Consider the following 21,240-nt stretch of genomic DNA (forward strand, 5'->3'; position numbering starts at 1 on the left):
ATCTTGGTGGGGAATCGAGGTGTATAGACTTTGTACATCAAAAGATAATAGTGTATCGTCTTCCCTGATTTCTGGTAAGTTCTTCAGTATGTTTAGGAAATCCGTGGTATCTTTCAAATATGTCGTAGTGGTCTGGACTAATGGTTGTAAGGCCTTATCTACATAGACTGCCAAGGGGTTAAAAATACTGTCAGTTCCTGCTACTATTGGACATAGTGGTGGTGTTTGTTGGTTCTTGTGTATTTTAGGCAATCCGTAGAATACCGGTGTTATTGGAAATTCTTTGGTGAGAAATTTCTTGGTCTTCTCGGAGATCCATCCCTCCTCTGTAGCTTTCTCCAATGTTGTTTCGATAATGTCCTTTATTTGTTTAGTGGGGTCTTGTGTAACCTTAATATAGGTTCCTTCGTCATTTAGTAATTCTTTAATTCCATTGTCACAATATGTTGTATCCATTATGACTATTGCCCCTCCCTTATCAGCTGGTTTCAGAGTTAAACTCGCGTCATCTGCTAATTCTTTAATTAGTTGGCTTTGGTGTCTTCTGATGTTGTAATTCCTAATTTTATTGAAGCTGACCCTCTTGAGGTCCTTTTGCATTTGTTCCTCGAACATTTTTATTCCAATGCTATTCACCTGTGGGTCGAAGGTACTCTTCGGTTTTATTTCCAGATATTCATGTGGTACAGTTGGTTCCCCCATCGTCGTGTTAGTATCAAAAAATACTTTCAATCTCATTTTTCTGGTTAATCTGTGTAAATTGACCTTCTCTTCTAATAAACTAGAATTCTGTGTGGGTATAAAGGACAATCCTAGATTGAGAATGTCTAGTTGTTCTTTGGTTAATGGTTTGCTCGAAATATTAATCACTAGTTGTTCGGTTTCTTTTTGGGTCTTAGATTTCTTTTTGCCTCTTCTCGCTGTCTTCCTTCTAAAAAAGAAGAAGGTTCGGTGTTTGAAGTTGTCGCTTCTTCTGATGTATGTAGATTCGGAGCTTGTCTCGGGATGTTCTCTGCGTTGATACGATCTTTTCCACTATTGAGTGCTTCACTGCTCAGATCACTAGTGTTGTCTTCAGTATTCCTCGGGTTCGGTGGTTGTCTCTTCTCTGGTATGGGTCTTCTTTGAGCGTAGTGTTCCTGCCAGGTATATACAATGTCCTGTAAATAGTCCAAAGTATCTCTTCTGAATTTACGGACTTTACGTTGTTCTATTTCTTTCTTATAATTCTCTAGGGATTCATTGACCTCTGTTAGAATTTTATTCAAATCTTCCTTGTTTTTAAACATGCTTAATTGTTCTGATAGGTCTTCAATTTCTTTGTCCAAATTATTGACTGATTTCGATAGTTCTTCAATCGTCAAGAGAATTAGATCCAGTGAACATTTGTTTAAAATGTGTTCCCATTTTTTCCCAAACTCAGCATTCTCTCTGCAATAACTAAAGGTTATCATTTTGGAAGTAGTAAAAAGATCTCCACGTGGGGGAAATCATACTAAAAAATTAAATGAGAGAGAGATATATTGGATTGAGAAACTGGACTCCATGTCACCTAGGGTTATGAATGAAGAATACAACCTTGGGGTATTTCTGTGAACAAAAGGAAAGTGAATCTATATGTAGAATACGTGCAATATAGACTACAATAAAAAACAAATAGATCTGGAATGTGGGTGGATCATAGATAAAAAGCATTATTAACAACTCAGATTACAGTACGAATTGATATAAATATGGTCTGTAAAGTAACTGGTGAGTCCAAGAAAGTATCAAGTACTAAAATGTGTATCTATTCTTACTGTATATAATATCTATGATGAAAAAAATATAGTTCAAATGAAAAAATGGACACGAATCATATTGAAATGTGGTAACATCATGGAGATGAACGGGAATACATTATATATACAATTCAGAATGTACAGAAGAGAACGAACAATACATTATGACTAATGTCTAATGGTTGGATATACTTTCATCTTCATTGCCAAGAAACGGTAAAACAAATTGTGAGCACGTTTATGATCTCAGAATTAACTTGAGACACCCCTTGTGAAAAACTATGGGATTACCCATCATATAGTAATTTGCCTAATGACACCACAAGGGCCTTTTTTAAACCATCCTTAAAGGACAAAGCCACAACTAAGAACAGCGGCATGTGATGATATCATCCATGCAGGTCGACAAACCATGAGATGTTAACATAAACAACGGACACATCGAACTAAGACAGAACGGTGGTGTGTATGACGTTATTGCGTTATCACGTGATGACGTCACACATAGAACGTAAATAAATATAACGGTTTTCGGCCGTTCGCACGCGAGGCTGCAGAATTTGGCGCTTGGGAGTGAGAGATACAGAGACTTCTGTCTGACAAAGTAAATGCTGGAGATAGAAAATAGAGTTTTACATGTATGATGACATTGACCTTAAGTTCAACCCCCCCCCCATTTTTAAGAGGACAATATAGTGATAAAGGATTTTTTTCCCTTAGAACTAAAGGAGAGTTTTCAGATGAACCAAATTCGGAATAGTGATCACGAAGGGCAATATTCAGCCAACATTAATTCATCAACAACCAAGTAGATAGGTAAGCAATAAAGTCTCTACAATTTCTGTAATATAATAACTGGGGAGACAGTTTACCACAAATTGTGAACTTTTATTCACAGAACGGTCTACACATTGAGATAATCAAAAGGGCATCATTGGCACTAGGAGGGACCTAATTGCATCACCAAGGGCAGCTTACTGCACAAGCAGTGGTGAGATTCCAAACAGAAGTGGGAGACACCATTGGAAGTATCACACAGGTGAATATTTTAATGGATCTAACTAAAGAAGTTAACATGCTAAAATCTGGACACCCCATCTGGGTATATATTTTTAACTGGATTAGTGTAAAAGGATTGAACTATTCTTATTTATCTGGTATTGTTGGCATTAAGTTGAACAGGCAATTCTGATAATGAGTGAGAAACCGTACTGAATTAGTAAAAAATCACCTAGTTAATTATGAGATCATAATTAAAGTGACAGTGACAGTGAAAAACAAAAGAATAATGGAATTTAAAACCTATAAATCTAAATTGTTTATTATAGACGGAACTACAAGACCTTTGAAGAAAATAGACAACTCCTGAAGAAGGGGAGCATCAAACCCTGAAACGTGTAGAGACACAAGTTAACGGATTGTTATTCTAGAAAATATTGCCCAGATGGGTTATTATTGAATAATCAAACGTCATACTGTATATTGTCTATTTCGAATTGTGAAATGATCAACAAAGTAAAATTTGAAATTCAACAGTTTGGTATTATGTATGGTCTAACATAAATGAATAAGTGTGTATATATACATTTCTTTGAGTAAAGAATTTTTATAAGGCAAGAGTTATTAGCAAAGTGTTATTTTTGAATTACAGAATTGAACATATAGGAATCATTCACTAATTGATTGTGTTCACAATATTCTTGGGTGTGCAGGGGACGGGAGAAATCCACAAGTGTGTGGTTATCTGTTATGTAGATCCCTTGCTGCCAATTGCCCGCCCTCCTCTGTTGTTAGCTCCCTGCTCCCCTTTTTTCTGCTACCCTCTCTGTGTTCATACCCACTAGGTTTGCAAAGTGCTCTGTTGCTTCCAGATGCCAGGCACGCGCTCAATAAGTATCCTAATAGTAATGACCTGATCAGTGTGGATGCCCTGCAGAAAAACACTGTTGGTGCTTTAGGACCCTAATAGTGCATGGCTTGCCGTCCAACATTCCAGTCGTTTCAAGCACTGAGGATGAAGATAAAGGGCGGGACGGTCTTGGAGAGAGGCTGTGAAGAAACGGGAGAGGAAAAAGGAAAGAGCATTGATTAGTATAAAGGGTGGCAGGGTCTTGGAGAAAGGGCCTGAACAAGCAGGAGAAGGGAAAAAGAAAAAGCATTGATGATTAAGCTAAAGGGTAGTAGGGTCTTGCAGAGAGGGCACGAAGATTCAGAGAGAAGAAAGAAAAAGCACTGAGGGAAAAAGATAACGAATGGGGGAGGGTCTTAGAGGGAAGAAAGGAAGAAGCGGGGGAGGGAAGGGAGAGAAAGCAAAGATGATAAAGATAAATGGTGGGAGGGTCTTGGAGGGAAGGTGTGAGGAATTCGATCATCCGCATGGGGAGTGTGCGCTCCACTGGGCTGTTTCGAAGTTTTTTAATGAAAATTAATGATGGGAGATCAACCTCAGAACATGTGTGGGCCTAATACATGCACCTTTTCCTCTGTTTACCACACAACAAACACGTGGTCATGTGTACACCATGGATCTAAGTTCTGCTGTTGGCAGCGCATACTGTGTCAATTTGAAGCCAGCGCCCACCCCTCTGTATGCAGGGCAGTGAACGGCATGTCTGGGACAACTATTTACATTAGGGAACCCCTGCAGGGGGACCCCCTTTCAGAGGAAGAAATATGTGAATTGATGGACACTGAAAGTCTGTTCTCGCCACAAACTTCAAGGGAGACCTGTGCTTTAATCAGGAGCCACAGAGAGCTTAATTAACCAGAGGGACCCTTGGATCCACAACAGACAGGAGGAAGAGTGGAGATTAGAAGTACATGTTGTCACCCCATACCTTTCCTGGTGCAAAGCACTCTGGTTATGACCTCACGCATAACACAAGATTGTTGGTGGGGACCCAGGATTGCTTCGTTAAGGTAGGCTTAGCCTACACCAATCACTGGGGCCCATTTGGCTTTAAAAGTTGGCTGAGCCCCTCACTTAGCAGATCATCCAACGACTTTGAAAGGAGTAAGGACAATCTTTTTTGGACCCTTGCTGAAGGTATAGTCTGCCTTACAGCTTCCCCCAGTAAAGGAAGGCCAGGATTTCCAAGAGGGAAGCAAGATCCCTCCCAGAGAGGGAGATACCGGATTCAGAGGATTCGTCCAACAGCTCCAGAACCGGTACACAGCCACCACACAGGGTGCCCTGCTTAGTTCTGCCAGCAAGCTTCCTAGGTGGGAATGCCAGAGAGTCTCTGAACAAAGGACAAGGCTGTTGCCTGCAAACACTCTCTTCATCCTTGGGCCGTCCGTCCGCCTTAAAGGACAACACAAACCCTGCGAAAAAGCTAGGAGTGCCACAACAAGCATCAACCAACGTCCATCGTCGAGCCCTCGAACCGCAACTGGCTGCACCACTTACTGTTGTCATGCTGCAGTCACTAAAGCAGTCAGACGCCTTCACCAGCGTTCCAGATCCGCCAACCAGCACAGAGACAACGATTGTTGACCCCGAGCCACCATGTAGGCCAGCCTGTAGCCGTCCGTCCAGCCTTGCTTGCCGAACTGCCTGCCGCCTGATACCCGCAGCTGTCTCCCGTCTTGAACTCTGTCGCAGGAGCTGCAAAGCACCCTGGAACCGACTCGACGCTGGCGTGCATCAAGATCATCTCAAGCACCTGAAATATTGTGGTTCTGTCCCCCTAGTCCTTCTCCGAAGGCCCCCAGTGACATTTACGACCCCTTGCGCCCTTGGTGCTGAAACCCAATAACCTTGAATAGTTAAGACAGATTGCTTTACCGACCACTACCCTCTTGTCAGTATCCAGAGTGCATCTGTTTCCTTCGTGAAACTGTCTGTCCTCTGTGTTCCTTTACAGGGTGGGTGCTATTTTGTAGTGTGCTAGAACTGTCTTTTGTAATAATTATGAAGTAGATATTTGTATATAACCTTGACTAGACAGTCCCTTTTGTCATTGGGTAATAATTGTATTTTTGCTGTGTTGCAACTAACCAACGATCCACGACATTGCGGAGATAAACCTGCCGTTCCGTCCACGTTACCAAAATTGGACAAAGAGGTTTATAATTTACTTGTGTTTGATTTTAAGTTTCTTTTTTTGCTCTGCATCCACAATGTCAATTAAAGTGATGTCAAAGTGCACATGGCAGCACTCTGTGGGCTGTCATCGGGTATGTCACTTCTAACCCTGGCATTTTGCTGAGTTGACACCTCTGGTTCCGACACTGCTTAGGAGAAAAACTCTGCCTTTGTAAATCTGCAACTACAGCATCATTTGTTGATTCTTTTTTTTTGTACTTCTCTAGTATAAATATCAGACTGAAAATAGTTACAACATAAATGGTCATTAAATTTGAACGGTAAAGGTAGTGCGCTGCTACATCTATGTGTGTGTGTTTTTGAAAGGGTATTTGATCTAGTCAAGAGAAAAATCTTACCTCACATGTACATATTTTGTGGTGCACGGTGTCGTTCCAAAAGTATAATTGCTTTGGGAATGGCCATCGGTTTTGCCATATGGGCATAATCAATGCCGCCGCTGTGGTACAGTTTAAGGGCAACCTCCTTGTGTTGTAACTATCCATTCACAGCCAGCGCCGCACTAAACCGCCCGCCCACCCTCCGTGGCTGGCTGCGCCCTGCAGCTGGTACATTAACCCACTGAGCTAACTGGAACAAATTAAGGCAATGCAGTGGGGAAGGAAGCCATGTTGCTACCAGGTGATGTGGGAGCTGCCCACTCTCCCCTCCCCTGGCACACGTCAAAGGGGTGTTTGCAGAGGGTGCAATCGTCCAGTGCCTGTAAAACAGGCTGCGTTTCTGTGATAAGCCGTCAAGCTTCACGTGATTTTTCAGGCAAAGGGATGCAAAGGTCAGATTGCATGTTAGCCGGGAAAGTGTGCGCCATCGCTGCTGTGGGAGCCAGCCCAGCCTTCAGCTGTGCAGAGGAGAGACGGGTGCGTGGCAGTGAGACCGAACCTTTGGCCCCCGCGCCCCAGTGCCCCATTTATTCTTGCCATCATTCGGTAAGGAGCCTCACCGTATTACGCCGGCATGAGCGGCCCTGCTACCCTGCACCGTAACTGGCGGAGCACAGTTCCCTTTTACTGCCATGCAGCCGGGACAGATTATTCGGCCCTGTCGCTTTTGGTACTTTTCCCAGCGCTTTATGCTTCCGAGGTTGTATGCGGTGGCCAGGAGTATTTTGGGAGAAGAGGGTCGTGGCAATAAGTAACTTATTAGACCTGCGGAATTGCCCCATCTTTTGCTTTGGGTTTCATTATTGCACTGTTAGCGCAGTGAGGTCGTCTGCTTTTCGGTAACTGCGGCGCTTTGAAACTGCTACATACGGTGCTGGAAATGGACGCAATTAACTGGGGGAACTCGCCTCTCCCACCCTTCGCGCGTAGGGCAGGTATGGGATAGATTGTCAGGTGTATGTGGGGGCAGGGCTAGGTGTTGAATAATGTGGGTGCCTCGAATATAGGATGCTGGTTGCCTTGCATAAAGAGAAAACGCATTTTGGCAACATAAACACGGCAGCGTATTTATCAAACATATATCTGTAATAGTAATTCAGACGTGCATTGCTTCCGAGCATGCAATGCACACATGGTGACTATTCTGACAGGTGAAATGAGCAGCCCGTGCCATCACAGTAAAATTCCCCCGGAGCACAGCTCCGTTTTGAACCAGCCCAATTACTCCTCCCGACTACACATGGTGATTGGGGCAGTAGAAAAGCACAGCAACTTAACATTTAGGGTGACGAGTTGAGAACTCTCTTTTTTTAATGACCTTTTTAGTTTTTAAGAACAGAAAGGTTAATGTATGAATGTCATGTGTATGTATTTTGTGTCTGCATTCTGTATACTAGCTGAGGTTGTTCATGTAGAGTATTTCAACTTTAAAGAAACGATACGTAATTCTGTTTTGTGGAAATCTCTTTTTAGTTTAGGCTATTAGGTGCTATTAGCTGAAACTTTTGCACACCAACCAACTGAGGGTCCTGCGCATCAAAAAAGCTAGAGCTGGAGGAATAAGCTTCCCCCTCATTGCCTCGAAGTTATGGAATGCTCTACCCAGCACACTCAGAGCAGAAACCTCACTTTTTCGGTTTTCCGAAAAAAAACTCAAAACTACCCTATTTAACTAACTCTTCTCCTTCTCCTTTCTCTCTCTTCTCTATATCTGCAATTTCTACTATCGTAACTAAGTAATGAACTCCCTGTATGTTGTAATAAGTCATTTTCAAATTCTGTAACAAGCGCCACAATGCCCATTGGGCTGCCTGTGCGCTTAATCAAACCCGAATAAATAAATAAATAAATAAAGCAGGGTTGTCCAACTCCGGCCCTTAGCGGCCGGAATCCTGACAGGTTTTCAGGAGATCACTCATTAGTATTCATTAGGAAAAATATGTATACATTGAAAATCATTGTATGCAAATTTATCTCATGAATATTGACGGGTATCCTGAAAACCTGGCATGGATCCAACCCTCGAGGCCTGGAGTTGGATAACGCTGCATTAGAGTATGTCATATGAGGAGGGACACAAAGCTTGCAAGTGTTTGGTTATTTAACCACCCATTGACTGCCCTTGGCTATGCTAATCCCTATGGCCAGTCCCACTTACTTTCTGCCCCTCTCTGCCCTAAACCCATGCCCCTGGGATCTCTTTGAGGTCACTTTATCAAGCCTTACCATCAATCGTTGTGCTGGATGTGCTTGCCAGTGTTTTTCCAAACCAGTCTTCTGAGAGTGAATGACTAATTTGGAGCTGTAAACGTGCCCTTGGTGTAATAAAGCCGTCTTTACCAGGTTTGCCTTCTGCCACTCTTATTTATTAGGACTATGCGTTTCCTTCAGCGAAGTCCTGTTAAAACAAGCATTGGCAAAGCCAACAGTTTTGGCTTGTGCATAAATATTAGGCATTTGCCAGGCACTGCTATTACATGCCCAGGTACACAGCGTTTTGCAGCTGCTAGTATCGATGGCCAGTTAATACCACAATGACAGTGCCTGGCAAATTCCTTTCCATGCCTACACAAAAGCCCAAACTGTTGGCATTGCCAGTGTTTGGATGTGGCTGCACTGCTTTTCTGTATCCACATTTCCAGAGCTTTGTGTCCAGCTCGCGTCTAGCTATTTTCAGAAGCACGATGTCATCCTCTTTTATATTGCAAGTCACCGGCAGTGTGCAGGTGTAACCCATATTCATCGCTACAGGCCTCCCACAGCCCGAGATGGGGCGTGGCGGGCGCAGTGGCTTGCGAGCAGCTGCGAGGGATGAGAGAAAGGATCATCTATTGATAGGAGCAGTTCCAATGCCTCTCACAGGCCCATCCCACGCCCCCGCACCTGCTCTGCTAGCAAAAAAGGCTCGCTGTTTGGCCCCTTTGTCACAGTTGCTTGTGGGATGTTTGTGTTTAGGCGCCTACTCCCAGAGCTGTGTGTGTCTTCTGTATATGGGTATCACCCATTTTTAAGTGAAATCTGAGATTGTGAAAAATCTGGCCCCATTTTGTACTGTTAAATGCCCATTGTCTAGGCTGGCGTTCCTGCAGGCAGGTTCTGTCCTGTCTGCCCTGCGCAGCCGGTCTTGAGAAGACAATGCGTCCTTCTGGGGATGTTCCTTCTTGTTATAAATAGGGGTGTATCGAATAGTAGATTGAAGTATTCGTGGGAATACCAAATTCTTGGACAAGTATTCGGTCGGAGCGGAAACGAATAGTTGCCTTTAAAAAAAATAGTTATGTAGAAAAGAAAAACACTTTGTAAATTAAAAACAGACTTTAAAATATGTGTGTGTTTGTGTGTATGTATATATATATTTATATTCTCTATTGCATTTCTCTTACGTCTACAGAAGATGTCTGTGTAAACTATGAACGGAATAGAATTCCATGTTTTCCATCGGTGGTACTGAGAGGAGATGAGACATTTGAGAAATATGTGTTCATTAATAGATAGTATTTTTCTTTCCTTTTCTGGTGGTGTACGTTTGCAGTGTTTTGGGGCATGATAAAAAGACACCTGACAAAATATGAAGGGGATCCTGAGTCCTACATGGTTCTTGGCTGACCCTATAGGGAAGGGACAGGGCTGATTTTCCGATATTTAATTGGCATGTGCGTGTTTATTTTACTTATTGGTTTCACTTGTACACCCATTTGGACCAATGTTTCTAAATTGTAAACTTGTATCTACTTGTCTATATTACATATATATCCCGCTTTTTTTAACTCTCTAATGTTGAGAGGAATATTTCTGCTGCCCCAGACTGGAGCATTTTGGGTAAAAAATATAGCCACGTTCTTTAGTAAAATCTGTTGCTTTTATACAATTCAAAGGGACTCACTTTGGCAACATGAGAAAGTTGGAGAGCATGCAGTAGTAGCCTATGTTTCTACATTACAAGCACATCCCTGCGGTAGGCACACTTCCCACTGTCCCCTCTGACCTGCTTTGTAACCTAGGCCTGCAGGCTTAATACAGTTCTGCAGGCACTGATCTCTTTAAGTTAGTGGTTTGGAACTTCCTGGGATTTCTGCAGAAGCCACTTTAATCCAATTAGTTATTATTTGGATTGGGAAATGGTGGGATTGGAACCTGTAACTTTCATACTTCTCTCACATGTCATCAGCAAATCAATAATCACCTAAAGAAAATACCATTTTCCAATAGCGACTTCATAAACTATTGTTGGAGCTCGATGGTTTTCAACTGCAAAACATCAGGGAGGCCATAGATGCATTACAAACTTTGAGAGGTTTGCTTCAGCTCACCCCTCCAGTAAAGCACAAGATGAAAGTCTGCCTGTCCAGCACATGAAGGGCATGGACTTTGCACTTCCTCTCCTCTGCTCAGCCTGTACTCAATCACAAAAGTGACAGCAGCATTTGTTTATCCTTTTAAAGGATAAACACAACATGCCTGAATGATTCCAGGCACACTGTCAAAGCAGTACTTAATGTATTTTGTAGAGGAAATGTATTGGCTTGAGTTATAATTAAGTATTTGGTCAAAGCCGAATATTATATTTTAAGCCGGAATTCGGTCGAATACTTACTCAAAGACAAATTTCAGTACACCCCTAGTTTTAAATGCATATCCGGGCCTATGGTATCATACGTTGAGAATTATGTGCGTGCTTTGTGGCAGCGTGATTTAAAGTACACAGCGATGAAAAAGCACCACAGATCATTAGTATCAGTTTTATAGGATTCCTTAGGAATTTTGCATGCAGTTATTACCATTAGACGTTCAATATTCAGATGGGATGCGCTGTTATGTTATTTGATGTTTGTATGGTGGCTTCTGCCATTGTTATGGCGTCAAAGTGCTGTGGTGGGTGAAGGCCCTTCGGTAGGCCATGAAAACAAAAAGTGCATTACATTGCATGCAAATAGTAATAAGAATTTGGGACTGTTCAATTACTAGCAGAGATAGCTAACAATAAAATCATGCACCGCATTGTGTTGAGGTGCAGAAATGACTGCTATGTCAGTGACTATGTGACAACTGGACTGCATTTTTTGTGGGAATAAGCTGTTTTGTAAGGGCTACAGCACAAGAGGAGGAATGTGTATTCTCCAGCATGGGGTCTGGCATGGATTCACATGCTCATGAATATTCCCCGTCGTCAGGCTGGGAATCCTTGGTAAAGAAAAATCAGTATCAGTTTTGTTTCTGATCTGTCTTTCGTAGTAGTAACCAATCGCTGATCTCTGCGTCATACTGACCACAGCCGATGACTGCCATCTCCCTAAGCCCTGCCTCTGGCAGACATCCTCAGATTTTTACCGCACGTTCAAGTGTTGGGATCCTCGTGCTATTGCTCTCGAGCTTTAGTGCGTTTTCGCGCTTTTTCATAGGAAAATTCTCTCTTTTTTCAATCAAAAGAGCCTCAAGCTCCACCGTTTCTTTATCCGATCAACGGGGACCCGTGTCGGATTCTTCTACGCCCCTCAAGGGTGAAGATTTCATCGAGCCACGCTTTTGGAGGACTCCAGAAGTTTCTCAGGCCCATCTCGGACATGGCCCAGTATACGGGAAGCTCGACGCCCGGAAAGCTGTTCAGGGTCTGCCCTGGATGCCAGCTTCAGAATGTCTTCAAGGAGGACGAACACTCCCTTTGCCTCTACTGCCTGCATGAGGACAAGACGCACGTGGAGAAGGACTGTGTGTTTTGCGGGAACATGTCGGAGCGGACCATGAAGGACCGCCATCTGCTTCTCGCCAATTGGCTGGAAGGGAAGAGCCCGTCAGGCAAGAAAAAGAAGTCCGAGCGGTCTTCTAAGACCTTTGAGGGCGCCCCGGAGACGGGGGCCCAACAGAAGGCCAAGCACTGCGAGTCCGCTGGCACCGGGAGCGCCGAACGGTCGGGCTCTTCGGCTGCCAGGCAGGGCGCAACCTCCCCGGCGCCATCAACCACGAGCCAACGCTCTGGCTCGGGTAAGAGGAAGTCCGATCACCCGGTGAAGCTTCTGGAGAGGCCCCGGTCGAGCTCGAAGGCCCCATCGGTGACAGTCGCGGCGGCCCTGGCTCAGCCTGTGGAGGCTACACCAGTGGAGGCGACCTCGGGGCCCAGAGTCTCCCTGCCACCGCGGAGGGAGTCCTCTTTCAAGCCCATCGACAGGACCCCCGTGAAACCTCCGACGGAGAAGAAAAAGGGGGGGGCAGGAGGCCATCGTGGATTCGGCCTCAACCTCTGAAGAGGAGCTGATCGAAGTCTTAAGCCACGTCATTGGCGTGGAAGAAGACCAGCCCGTCGGGAGGGACCCCGACAAAGGAGATGACGAGAACATCGATGGTGCCGACGAGGTTCCTGACTGCCTGTCGGAATCCCCTCAACCAGTGCCGCAAGACAACTCGGCGGCCATTTTGTTGGCTATACAGTCCTTATGCTCGGAGATAAGGACGAGATTGCCGTTACCACCAACGGAGGAACCGCTCCCGACGGGGGACCCGGAGCCAGGCCCTTCTGGGAGCCCTCCTCCTAAGAGAAGAAGGATTCATCCTCCACCTCCTTTTCAACCATCGCGCCCTGCTCAGGCCTCCTCCCCGTCCACGACCCGTGGGGATGATAGACGGACACGGCCACGACGGGTACAGACGACGAAGTTTACGACGAGGATCTTCCATCGTCACCTCCTCCCCGGGTTTCCCCGCCTGACGAGATTGGATCGTTTCATGCCATGATCGCCAGGGCATCCAAGCTTTTCCAGCTCTGCCCGGAAGAGAAGAAGAAGGAAGGTTTCCTTTATCAACGGCATAAGACCAAGAGGAAGACGGTCCTCGCTGTACCTCTACTGGACGATATCTGGGATGAGGGTCTCGCCCTCCTCGAACCCATCCACAACACTTGCGAGAAGGGATCGGTACGAGAAGAAGTACCGGGTCCCGGACGCGGCCCCCTTGTGCCTTCGGGCACAGCCGACCCCGGACTCGGTCGTCTCCGCGGCGGCCAGGAAGAAAGCGGGGGGCCATCGGCCTCTACGTCAACCTCCCCCCCGGACGGCGAGGGAAAGAAATTGTACACGATGGGACGCAGAGTCATCTCATCGGCAGCGACAACGATTAAGGCTGCCAACGATTTGGTTATCGTAGCACGCTACGACAGGGAGTTGTGGTACAAGATCGCCCCCCTACTGGACTTCCTACCAGACGACAAGAGGGCGGAGGCCCTAGAGATCTTGCAGGAAGGAGAAGTGGCGTCGGACCACGCCATGACGATAGCGACGGACATCGCTGACACTGGGTTTCGCCAGTTGGGCAACGGTGTGTGCCTTAGACGGCGTGGATGGCTCAAGGCAACGGACTTCCGGCAGGACATGCAGACCAAAGTTTTGGACATGCCATTCGACGGGAGCAACCTGTTTGGGAAAACAGTGGACGATTCCCTGCAAGCCATCAAGACGGACACGGAGATGGCCCGGGCTCTTGGTGCTCTCCAGCAAGCACCGGAGGCAAGCAGGGTGCCTCCAAAGGTTCCGGCGGCAGATATTCCACCTACCGTCAAGCGGCCCGTTCGTCGTCACAGGAAGCCTACAGGGGACGAGGCAAGTCGGGCGGACCCCGCCGTCATCGCCAGGGAGGACAAGGCGGCAAAGCCTCGTCGAAGCAGGACTGAACAGGCTGTGGGGTCGGGCCCCCACCGAAGCACCCCGGTGGGAGGCCGGCTCGCGAACTTCGTCAGCGTGTGGGAGTCCATCTCCATCGACCGTTGGGTGCTGGACACCCTGGCCCAGGGTCACGCGCTCGAGTTTCTAAAGAAGTGCTCGCGCGCCCCTCCCCCCCCCCCCGTGGCCAGGAAGGAACATCACGTCCCTCAACTTCTCTTGCAGGTAAAGGCGATGCTCAAGAAAGGCGCCATCGAGCTCGTTCCAAAGAGACTTCGGGGCTCCGGAGTTTACTCAAGATACTTCCTCGTGAAGAAGAAGACAGGAGGATGGGTCCCATCCTGGACCTACGACGACTGAACAAATTCATCAAGGCACAGAAGTTGCGGATGGTCACCCTCCAGCACGTCCTGGGTCAGCTGGAGGAGGGCGACTTCCTGTCGTCGTTGGATTTAGAGGATGCTTACTTCCATATCCCCATCCTAAAGGGACACCGAAAGTTTCTCAGATTCGTGGTCCAAGGGCGTCACTACCAGTTCAGAGCCCTTCCCTTCGGATTGAGGTCGGCACCCAGGCTGTTCACCAAGTGCCTCGCACCGGTGGCAGCGCGGCTGCTTCTGGAGGGGATCCACGTCTACCCCTACCTGGACGACTGGCTCATCCGAGCAAAGACAAGGGAGCTCGCCGCGGAGCACACGGCGTGGACCGTCCAACTACTCATGGACCTGGGATTCTCCATAAACTACGCCAAGTCCCACCTGGTGCCCGCGCAAGACGCACTGTTTCTGGGAGCGAAACTCGACACAGTGGCCGCCCGTCCGAGAGCCCATTCCATCAGAGCGATCGCAGCTACCACAGCGTTCCTATCTGGTGTGCCCCTGCTGGATATCTGCAAGGCTGCTACGTGGAGGTCGACGCACACCTTCACGAAATTCTACTGCGTCGACCGGGATTCCAGGGAGGAGTCCAGGGTCGGCCAGGCAGTGCTGCGCAACCTGTTCGCTTAAGGTGAGCCTGGTGAGGAGGTAAGAGAGGTAAGAGATGCTTAATGTTGAGTTGTTTTATTGCTTAATGTTGAGCCTGTTGCCACCTCCCGTGGTTGTGCATGTGTGTACTGCTATGTATTCTTTTATTCATGAGCATGTGAATCCATGCCAGACCCCATGCTGGAGAAGGAACAAGTTACTTACCTGTAACTTTTGTTCTCCAGCATGAGTCTGGCATGGATTCACATGCAAACCCTCCCGCCTACCCCTCTGCGGCTCTTCACTTGGTCATACTGCCACTTCACGTGCTACCAAATCTGAGGATGGCTGCCAGAGGCAGGTCTTAGGGAGATGGCAGTCATTGGCTGTGGTCAGTATGACGCAGCGATCAGTGATTGGTTACTACTACGAAAGACAGATCAGAAACGAAACTGATACTGATTTTTCTTTACAGAGGATTCCCGGCCTGACGACAGGGAATATTCATGAGCATGTGAATCCATGCCAGACCCATGCTGAAGAACAACAGTTACAGGTAAGTAACTTGTTCCTTATATGATTTGAAGTCACATCTAAAACACAGTATGTATTTTTGCGATAGAACTTGCAGCATTTTAGAAACAGCACGTTTTTGTTTCTTTTGAATCGAAAGCGATTTTGGGGAGAAGCGGTTTATACCATTGCAGTTTGACAGGGAATAACACACAGAAGGGACTTCAATTGTCCTTTTGTTCATTATCCATTCAGCGGGTGAGAGTGCGTGCCTCTGAAATGCCTGCATTCGGACCTTCAGATAAGTGTCACCAGGCCTTTTTATGCATTAAAATCTTGCAAATAGACCCTTTTATCTTTCTATGTACAATTTACCCACCAATTGAGAGCAGAGGTCACTGCAAAGGGCAGGTGGCTTGACAGAAACCTGAACAAATGCTTTGATTCCTATCTGCATGGATGAAACCTCAGGCCATTAAGGAGCAGTTCAGACATTTTTCTCTGTCACACAGTGAGATGAACAATTATTTATTTATGTTCAACTGCTGTTGTGTTTTGTGTCTGGAGGAGAGGGGCTTTTTACATGCATACTTATTTTCCTAGCATTTTAGAATTGTTGCAGTAGTAAGATGGACAGCCAATTTACAATTGGAAAGCATCCTTTTAACAAACAAATCTTGATTGTTTCAGTGAATGCTTGCACATTTATTTTTCTCGGAGTTCCTCTGTTGTGTGCATTTTTCAAAAAGTTGCATCTGCGTGATGTGTTCAACACATTAGTGTGTTGGAGAACATTTTCCACAAATGTAGTAATTAGTTTCAACCCAGATATCTCTGCTACACAACTGGTTTGGCTATGTGTTGAATTAATCTTTAAGTTAATTAATGTTCTGCTTGTTACTCACATACTATTTACACACTTGCCGAGGCAAATTATTGTAACTCTTACAATTTAATTTTGTTAACAGTGTGTAAAATATTCCATACCCTAACTCCTTATCTGGGGTACGGATTAGTAGTCAGTGGGCCTCATTACACGGTAGGCGGTGAGCCATGGTGCTATTAGCGCCATGGCTCATGCCGGTAAAATACCGGCACCGCCTTGGCGGAAAGGGGATTTACCGCCCCATCCTAAGGTTGGAGGGGCGGTAAATCCCCCTTCCGCCATTGCCCTTCCCCATTCCCATTTCTGCCCCATAGGGCTCTATGGGAATGGGGAAGGCGCTAATTACGGCACCGCAATTTTGCGGTGCCGTAATTAGCTCCGAGGTCCCTTAGCGGGTTGGTATTTAACGCCTGCAAAAAGCAGGCGTTAAAACTCCAACCCGCTAAGGGAACTCGTAGTAAGGCGGCAGGGATTTACCGGTACCGGTATTTTACCGGTGCCGGTAAATCCCTACCGCCTACCGTGTAATGAGGCCCAATGTCTAGTTTAAATGTCCATTAAACCTTAACTTGGAGTCAGTGGTAAATGGTACTATAAATTGTCAGCGGAGGCAGGACCCTTGCTCAAGGGTGAGTGTTTGTCATCATACAAATACCTGGGGTCACAGCTTCTCAAATCTTCAGGACCACACTTAAAACATTCAAAATCAGACTCTCCAGCCAGTGTAAGCGCTGTTACAAAACAACACTGAAATGGTTGCATTTGCAAATGAAATGGAAACTTAGCAAAACATGTTCCTGTAGTGGTAATCCAGATAGGTATTTTATTTTGTACGTTGCGTTCATGCAGGATTCCTCCAGCTTCTGTGAGATATATTCACGGGATCCCTGGTAATAAGGAGAGTACCCACCCCCTGACCCGCACCAACAGTGCCACACATGTAGACCTTGATATTTTATCTTGCCCTATCTGTGACTCATCTAGCACTAGTGAATCCCTCGCCCTTTAGCAATGTTAAGCCAAGAATCAGGCCAGTGTATAGAAAGAATATATTTGTATTAATTATTATGGAAAATGTAATATTTACACGGCTTCACATGACACACCACTTTTCTGTGGCATCAAAACAAAAATTCAATACCAATCATTCACCTTGTGATAAATAGTAACAAATGATCTGAGATTAAATAACCTGTCAGGCGGATAGCTCAGGGGCAACATGCTCGCCTTGGAAGCAAGACAACACGGAGCAACACAGGTTCGATCCCCGGGTTTGCGCTTAGAAACCTGTGGGTATTAAGTGCGTTATAAATATCATATCATATATCATGTGTGTTTTTGCTTTTAAGTCTCTAGTAAATAAAATACAAGTCAAATGACAATTTCAATACTTTTTTTACCTACAAAATCCCAGAATGCCGAAATGATGCAGCACGTTAACATACAAGATATTTTTACTACACCATAGACTTTGCATGAGGTTCACTTTTAATCACATTTAGCACTGTGAAACCTGACCGGATCATGAGCTAGACACTAATGCTTCTCTTTATTTGAAGTTTACTTTAAAAAAAATTGCTACACTTTACTTTGCAAAAACAATTCACACATGCAGTGACCTATATGGTTACCTCAATGCGCGCTAATTAAGGCATTACAGTATGGTTTAACTGTATCACATGTAAGCTGAATTTTGACTAGCGCTGCGCCCTTAGCAAAGCTGACTCTTATTGCACAACAAAGCTTTCAGAACAGATACTTTTCCTTTATTTTAGAAACACTTTTCATTTCATAACCACTCTCATCCCTCAGGAAACACTGTAGAAAGTGTGCTTTTCAAATCAGGCACTTTATTCTGTTTCACTTTGGGAAGACGCTTTCTCTGTCCCAGCACAAAAACCCAGTTATTCAGTTAATAATTTCTGACCCCTGTGCCTTAAAACAGGATTCAGGGGAACCAGGAATCAGTAGGGAATTTCGTTTTTATGCACCCTTTTTAGGGAATTTTGGGGTTGACAAAATAATAGGAATACCCAATTACTTTATAGGCTATAGTTTATATTCACACTGGAAGCAATGTTGTTGATTTCAAACTTCTCAACAAAATTACAGTGTGTAATTTGGCTATATGGGAATTCATTACATTATTATTTAATACAATTGTTAAAGGTCTACTGCCAGCCCTCCACCCACCAAGGGAAAAAGGTATAAACTTGAGCAGATCCCCACTAGAATAGGTTTAGTTGAACAAGTTAATTTGCATACTGATCGCTGGGTTTGCGCATAGGAAAGGACAGCCAGGTTTTCTTTCAGGTCCGGGACAGGAATATGGTCAGAAATCCAACGCCAGTCATGGATATTCTCCAGTCTCCCTTCTATTCTGCCTCCTTTGGTCAAAGATCCCCTGCCTTTCTGTGGTTAGCCGTTCTACCCAGATGATTTCAGTCAATCCTTCTTTTTGATTTCCGAGGCAGTTTACCTGAGTTCCATTGTGCACCCCATTACATTGACTTATCCACCACCCAAATTATTAAAATTGGGAGGTGTCAGTTTGTTGGTTCATGATTTTGTTTGGACACTTATGGTCCACTCCTACTCCCAGGCCTAGCCTCTCTCTGTGGATAGACTCCCGGAGCTATGAGGTTTAGATTGGGAGAAGTATCAATCCATCCTCTGGGATTGACATTGTTACACATGCCTGTTTTTGCACTGGAAATGTACTACATGACAACTTTTTCTAATTTACAAATAAACCTAACAATGTACACATATTTACATTACTCTCATGCTGCATTTGATGAAATGACTCCCGTTTTTGCACAAGTTTGCAGGTTTGAACAGCGGTTTTTCGCAGTTTACCTAAACATGAAAAAAGTCAGTATCTCCAAATTTTACATCCAGTTACATGATTCACTAAGCTACTACCTTCCCTGAATTTCAGTCTCATGACATTTGTGCGGGAGGATCACATGAGGGAGGGGCGACCAGGTCAGGAGGAATGGGAAACCCCCTTGTTCAATGTTCCCCCAAAGCCCCACTGTTTTAATGGCTTATTGTAAAACAACAGAAATAAGAAAACCTAATTTTACCATTAGGGACTACAAAGCCCATAATTCCCTAGGTACTGGGACGAAGAAGAGGGCTGAAGAGGTACTATGTTGCAGGAGTGGTCAGCTAATTGATGCAGATCACCCACACCTGAGGGAGACGGAGAAGCTTAAAAGCCCCCCCTTGGTGCAGGCCATGGAGTTGGCGTTGTTGGTGAAGAGTAAAGGAATCCAGAAGCAGCGTGACTCGTGTTGGCAGCCCAGGCATAAGCTGGAGGAGAGAGAGGACCCCAGACCACTACTTTGCAGATATTAGTTGGTGGTTCTGAGAGAGTATTTGCCCCCAGAAATCTGAAGTGCAGATGTCGCACAGCAGTAAGCGTGCAGGAGGAAAGCTTCCCCCCCTTGTGACCTGTTCTGCAGAGGCTTTGCAGCAGGACGCGTGCCGGAGGCTGTCTCAGATGGCTGGCGTGCACTCCAGGGCCTCGAGGCTCTCTCTGGTGGCTGGCGTGTACCAACGGGCCTCAGGAGCAAGAGGAGCTCCAAGTGGAAGTGGCGTGGGCGAAGGCAGACTTACCAGAATGGGTTCTGGGTCGCGAGGAGCGTCAGCAGCAGAAGTCCTGTGAGAGGCTAGGGGAACAGAGGCGCGCATCTGATCTAGTGAGTTCACATGTTGCCAGATTAATACAACCTTCCTCTTCAGAAGTGATTGAAAGGAAAACAAAGTTAGGAATAGAGAATAAGCTCTTTCCATTTGGAAGTCTGTGCTCTTCGATCCAGGTACCACCTCCCCTGAATCCCTTGTGACCCCAACGTTGCTCCCCAAACTGCTCTGCTGGCCTCTGTTGTGAACTCTTCTGTGTGTTTTGAGGATCCAGTAGCGCCCCATTCTCCAAGGAGCCCCACCTTCAACCAACACTGACGGACAGAGGCTATTTTAGTGCACAGTGGAATGCTTTTCTTGTAGTTCCCTTTGAAAGGTACGGGCCTTGGTATGGGCTTGATTTAGGCCCTGATCAAGGGAACCACAACCACTAAGGTTGAAACGTCCTATGTATGGTCAGCCATTCTCTATCTGAACGTGCCTGCTTTTTATAATTTTTATTATGCTTATTATTCAGCATTTACAAATCATAGGGGGAAGAACACAGTCCGGATAGCAGAGATACAAGGGACTGGCGAGCTAAAAAAGTGATCAGGGGAGGGCAGGACATTTGGCAGCAATGGATCTACAAGCAACCAGGGGAGGAAACGGGGAGCAGATCACCCAGTCTCAGATTACAGGGGGACTGGTGGTTGTGTGGACCTAGGCGCTAGGCAGGAGAAATTCCTTGAGGAGGAGGGTCTTGGGCTCCTTTCCGAAATGTAGAAGCGAGGGGGGCGAGTTTGGTGTTGACCTGCCTTCTGTTTTTTTCCTACATGCACCACCGAAGATCAAGTCGGCACATATTCTTTTTTCTGATTAATTACAGGTCTCTGGAAATGCAGAGTTTCTCACTGGGGGACTTCAGTGCAACCGCCTTGTAGATGATGCAGTAGGATTTGAAGATGATACATGCTTGCAGTGGAAGCCATTGCAGTTCGATGAGGGTCAGGGGATGTGGTCGAATTTGCTGAGTCCCTTGAGTCCTACTGCAGTATGTAGGACACATCTCAGGGGTGCCAAGGTAGTCGCTGGAAGGCCATATAAAATGGCATTGGCACCATCCAAGTGGGGGAGGACCAAGGCTTGGACAGCATATTTGAAGTTGTTTTCCAGGATGAAGGTATGCTTTGGACTTGGCAAAAGATCTGGAGAGCTAGAATGATCAGGCAATGGTCCAACGAATCAGGCCAACAATTTGCACAGTCCTGTCTCCCAGCCGATGTAAGCGTGAATGGGTGCACAATAAAGTTGAAGTGCAGAGCTTGAAT

The 21,240-nt window shown here is 45.7% G+C and overlaps 1 protein-coding gene across 6 annotated transcripts in view; it reads left to right on the plus strand.

The window, feature by feature from the left end:
- SLC25A22 (solute carrier family 25 member 22) overlaps positions 1-21,240 on the plus strand; it is a 524,223-nt gene that overhangs the window by 158,515 nt on the left and 344,468 nt on the right. The window contains exon 1 of one of the 6 annotated variants that reach the window (XM_069624034.1): positions 6,710-6,815. The exons of the other annotated variants lie outside the window; for them this stretch is intronic. The gene's annotated coding sequence lies outside the window, so the exon portion shown is untranslated. Of the gene's footprint in view, positions 1-6,709; positions 6,816-21,240 lie in introns of those variants that run through there. 6 annotated transcript variants of the gene reach the window in all.

The sequence above is a fragment of the Ambystoma mexicanum genome, chromosome 11 (genome assembly GCF_040938575.1).
Source record: "Ambystoma mexicanum isolate Mex_15411 chromosome 11, UKY_AmexF1_1, whole genome shotgun sequence".
NCBI lineage: Eukaryota > Metazoa > Chordata > Amphibia > Caudata > Ambystomatidae > Ambystoma > Ambystoma mexicanum.